Source organism: Megalobrama amblycephala, linkage group LG6 (genome assembly GCF_018812025.1).
Source record: "Megalobrama amblycephala isolate DHTTF-2021 linkage group LG6, ASM1881202v1, whole genome shotgun sequence".
NCBI classification, from domain to species: Eukaryota; Metazoa; Chordata; class Actinopteri; order Cypriniformes; family Xenocyprididae; genus Megalobrama; species Megalobrama amblycephala.
This window is the reverse complement of record NC_063049.1, coordinates 9,715,047-9,721,046: the sequence shown is the minus strand read 5'-3', so window position 1 is coordinate 9,721,046 and position 6,000 is coordinate 9,715,047.

The window sequence follows — 6,000 nt, the reverse complement described above, 5'->3', positions numbered from 1 at the left end:
AAATAAATAAATATTTTTTTGGTGAAATATCCCTTTAATCATCTGTCACAATAGGTAAAACCAAAGAATATAGTTCTGATGTGCAGCAAAAGATTTTTGAGCTTCACAAAATAGAAAGTGGCTGCAAGAAAATAGCTAAAGCATCGAAAATCCCCATTTCCACTATCAGGGCAATAATTAAGAAGTTCCAATCAACAGGAAATGGTTAAATATACTGCTGGATCTTTAAAGTTGTGGGCCTATTTTTCCACTGGAGGTCCTGGACATCTTGTTCAAATATATGGCATCATGAATTCTATCAAATACCAACAGATAAAAAATCAAACCTGACCGCATCTGATAGAAATCCTATAATGGGCCGTGGATCTTCCATCAGGACAATGATCCAAAACAAACATCAAAACCAACACAAAAATGTGTCACTGAGCACAAAATGAAGCTTCTGCCATGGCCATCCCAGTCCCCTGACCTGAACCCTAAAGAAAATGAGTGGAGTGAACTGAAGAGAAGAAGCACCAACACGGAGCTGGGAATCTGAAGGATCTGGAGAGATTCTGCATGAAGAAAAAGACTATGATTTCTTGTCAGATGTTCTCCAAACTCATCAGGCTTTATAGGAGGAGCTGTTATCTAGGCAAAAGGAGGTTGCAAGAAGTATTGAATAAAAGGGTGCCATTAATTGTGGCCAGTGTGTATTACAGAGAAAAAAAAATCATAATGAGATTTTCTGCCATTTTCAATCCTTTTACTTCAATGAAAGGTTAATTTATTTGTATATATATATATATATATATATATATGTATATATATATATATATATATATATATATATATATATATATATATATATATATATATATATATATAATATAAATAAGGTCAAAAAAGAATAAACAATGCAGATTTATTTTTTCACAGGCTTAGTTCATATTTACCATGGGTGCCAATAATTCTTTTTAAGGAACAGTATATCAAAACACAAAAGGCCCACACTACACCAAAACAGCTGAGAAACTAAAAGCAAGAGGAACAAAACACTAAAACAAAGCAAAAAGGGTAGAGCAGCGAGCATTATCTGCAGATGACCAGAAAATAGTGCTCGTCAACTGACACAGAACAAGACACAGGAGAAATCACACATAACAAACCAGCAACAGAACAAGATTAACAAAGGGAATAAAGGGGAGGAATTTAGGAGGCGACAATTATTCAGGGAAACAAGGAGATGAAAGAGCAAACGAGGGGGAGGAGCCAAAACAGATTGCACAGGAGGAGGAAAACATGCAAGACCAAAAGAACAACCAAAACAAGATCTGACACAAAAAGCACAGAAAGACTAGACATGATTGCAGTGATCCTGACAGCTTTTTTTTTCTTTTCTTTTCTTTTTTTCCCTTTTTTTGTGAAATGTTTTGCTTTAGCATTATCTTTGTATTATCCAATGGCTTGTGATATTTTTGATATCTAACGCAATGACATTCTGATATTTTAAGTGTCTAAATACTTCTTACCTCCATTCAGTCCCTATGCTCAGCTGTAATTTCACTTGACAAGGCAAATTCTGGCTATTTCTGTATGATCAAAACATACAGTGAGAACTTCCCACAAGCGCTGCTCAGATATATGGTCTAATTCCTGTCAGAGTCTGTAAATAAAAGGCTCTGTGTGTGCCTGTATGTATAAAAGCAATGAAAAGCCAAGATTATTATTTCATTATTGAGAATGAAAACATCAGAGAGAGGGATGTTGTGTGCACAGCGGGAGGGCTGTGAATGCTAATTGACTCATTTATTTGTGTTAGTTGTTCATTTGTCAGTGTGGCGGCTCTGCTGGCCACTCCTGATGAATTAAAAGCACAGACGGAGTCATATTCATAAAGTGTGTTTGTGTGTTTGAGCATGTATCTGTGGGTTTATCCTGACTGCTCTTTAAGTGCCCCTGAGTGTCTACTGTTTGTGTACAATCTGCCACACAAATGGCTGGTTTGGTGTGGTGGTTAAAACTCAAGGTTGGTTGTTCTTTTTGGTACCACAATGGCTGAGCCATTAACTATACCCATTGTGCCCTTGAACAAGACACTTAACTGCAGGTTATTCCAGGGGAGCATCGGCAAGATTTTGAAGGTTCTGTACTCTAGTATGACTGTGGAGATTTAAAATGTTTTTCTGACATCCTCTCTTGGGAGCATTGAGGAAAACGAAATGTTGAAAACCACTGGTCTATCATTTAAATCAGATTTTCACTTTTCGCACTTCAATCAAAAACCAATTGAAAAAAAAATCAGACCCATCCTTCTTTAAAAAAAAACAAAAAAAAAAAACATTCTTGTTCGATTTGCCATTTCTCTGGGAAACACATAATAATACAGAAGTCGACTGCAGCTTCTGTTTCATGCTGACTTTAAGACGAGAAACAAATTTAATAGGTAAAAATGTTGTGGTGAATAGACTCTGTGTACGATCGCTTCCGCATTTAAGGCCTGTTCACACCAAGAGCGATAACAATAAAGATAACGATAGTAGTTCTAAAAACAGTTCTAAATATAAAATAATAGCAGAGTCCACACCACAGCTATAACAATATAGAGAAACAATATAGTTGAGATCACTTTCAGAAAGATTTTTTTCCCAGCTGTTTAACAATAAAAAACTGACAGCCAATCAGAATCCATTCTAATTTAAGGGCTCGCGCATTTGAAATGGCAGACGACATTGTGGAGACGTTAAGAAAAAGCCACCACTACCAAGGTCCAGAAAAAGCCACCACAAGTCAAATACCCTTTTCAAGGATACTTTAAAAAAAATGAATGAAAAATGGTGAGATTATAATGCCATGCTAGCAAACAGTGTAATATAAAATTACCTCAGGTATCCAGCCTTAGTTTCGACAACATTGTATTGCTTACTTTGAAGTTGCAGTGAAAAAGACTATTCATTGTTTTTAGTCCACTATTGACTTTGTCAGCTAAATTCACTGTTAGATTAGATCAATTACACTAGCTATTCACTCGAAACATAGCATGCTGAGGACATCTGCTGGTTAAAGTGTGTAAATGCAACAAGAACAGCAAAATGTTGTAGCTTACTTTGAAACCGCAGTGCGTGAGCTTAGCATAAACAGACTGATATCGTTTGTTGGTGTGGGCTCAAATATAGTTATCATTATAGTTATCTTTATAGTTATCGTTCTTGGTGTGAACGGGCCTTTAGCGAGTTTAGAAAAATTAAGTCTCGAAGAAGTGTCACACAGCAAGTTAAAATAATATTGATAAAATTCACTGTTATAATGAAGGTATTTAAAGCTTTTGGAACTCATACTCATTAAAAAACGTATGCACTCAATAAAACGAGACATTCACATAAACTACGATGAAACACATTTACTGATTAAATCCCTCAATGCGGAACAAAAAACTCACGTGACTTTGCCTTAACAGCAGATGTGATTGGATAACTGGACTAACCAGCAGATCAGTTTCATTGCATATCATCTCAAATGTTGGTTTGATCATTCTAAAATGCCTCAGCCAAAGTCTGTCACCAAAATGATTTGGTTTAATTCCCTCTCAGAAGCATCTCACATGATTGTGTTCCCAAACATCCAAATGTAAGGTAACATGACAGCGTTGATTGCGTTTATTAAGTTAAATTCGCAACTTTAATTTAAACATAGCTGATGTTAATGTGCCTAGGTCTAGGTCTGTGGACTAGGTCTGGTACGCACTCTGCTCTTGCAGAGCAAATATGGACTTGCTAATATGGACACTGCTGTGAGCATGTAAGTTATGCTGCTGCTGCTGCTGCATGAATAGACATAGCTAAATTCTGTAGCAGATCTAGACAGGTGGAGCTGGGGAGGTGGAGGGGTTCAGAGGAACACTAATAGCCCGCTGTAGGACCAGCTTATCTCAAAAACTGAACCAGACTATTTAAATGCTGAGCAAGCAAGCTCATTGGCTGCAGAATCAGCAGAGGTTAATCAGTTTGTGCCATGTAGTAAGTGATGTGATTGCTAGCAGATTGCATGTAAAGGATACCATAAACTTGCATGGCATTTTTTTGAGATTTTATTAGAAACACTTAGGCAAGTACGCATGCACAGCGTCCATTGCTCATGTCTTGAAAAGTACTTTCCACAACATTTCAGTGTCATTATTTGAAAAAAAAACTGACATTTATTTGTATAAATCTGTTTGTCTAATTATGATGTGATCATGAATTAAATACAGCTTGAAAAATCCACATATACTCGCAAAAAAAAAAAAAAAAAAAATGCACTATATCACTCAGCAGTTGTGTTTGGCACAATAAATCGTCTTCAGCCCAGATAAAGCTTTTTATAGACATCACACTAAAAACTGGGTTTTGAGGACCATTAGATCAGAAATAATTCTGCCGCATAAATCTGTCAGGGTGCGTGTGGTGCTTCAGTAAGTGTACGAGGACACCGTGTTATCACGAGGTGCCGGCCGTTTGTTCTCTGCCTGTGTGTATAACTGCACGCTGTTGTTGCTGTGTTATGAATGTGTCTGTAATTGTGCAGCTGAATGGCTTCCCCTCTGCTATCAGAGCCGCCTGCTGTTCAGACCCTCAGCCATGCCGTGCGCTAATGACAGACCCCTGGGCCTAATCTACTGCGTTTAATGGGGTCTAGAGGGGCTGGTCTCAGCACAGCAGCAGTTTCAGTCTAAAGTAAAGCAGGCCACTGAGATATAGGGCCAGATTTACTAACAGCCTGTGCCAGCGCAAACCCTCTTTTGGCTTTAAAAAACTACCATCAGGATTTACTAAAGATACGCAGTGAAAAATTTGCACTGAAAAGGCGTGGACAGTTATTTTTGTGGCTTATTGCATATGCATTTTTACATGCAAAATTTATGGGAGAAGAGTATTTAAATGAATCATGCAAGGTGATTTGCGCTAGTCAGTTTACTGGTATTTGCGGCATTATTTACTGCCGAAAAAAGCATGTCTTAAACCATACTTTAATTTGTATTGCTCTTGGAAGATTGCATTGGTCATTATGAAAATGATCTGTCTGTATCTGTCATCAGTAGATCATGTGCAGAACTTTCCACTCCCATCAGCACTTTTTTTGGAATTGCATTCTTGAGCTAATTTGTCCTTTTAAGTAAATCTGGCCCTTGGATGGACACTGTGCTTAGTGCTTTACTTTCTGGAAAATAAGGAAAACAAGAAAAGAAATTCAAAATGGACAGATGAGGAGAATATGGGAAATTACATTTTTGGAAAACTAAATTCAGATAATCACTACCCTTGTGAAAACAAAGTACACTTTAACATAGCTATATTATAAAAAAAGTACTTATTGCAGAAATAATATACTTAAAGGGTTAGTTCTGTCAGGATTTGCTAACTCAGAGCAGTCAGGGAAGCACAAAAGGATCTTAATTGACAAATAAATGCAATACAAAAAACTGGGCAAAAACAAATCCAGATGTCAGCCAGCAGGGGAAACAAAAGCCAAAACTAACAAAACAAAACTAACAAAACACAACAGGGAAAGTAGGCAGAAGATCCACAGACTACACTAGAACAACCGAAAACTGGAAGCATGAGTAGGGATGCAAAATGAACCAGCACAGTACAAGGACAAAGCATGGAGGATGAATGTCCTAACACAAACACTGAACCGAAACTAGACAAAATGCCGGGATCCGAACATTGTGCTCTGCACGTACAGCATAATCAAGGACCATGTGAACTCAAAACGGCACGCTTACACAAAGACAAGACAATAGGAGTGTCAGAGATCTGTCACCAAAATAAACCCAACCGAAATGACAGAACCCTGACAAGTTCACCCTAAAATGAATGGACAATGGACAAACTCTTAAAAAAAAGGACACGAAGTATCACGGAATGATCCCATGTGACGTGCCACATATTCCAAGTGTTCAGATGTTATATTATAGGGTTTGGTAAAAAACAAACTGAAATTTAATGTATTATTTAACAGAAATCCTGACCTTGGCCGTTG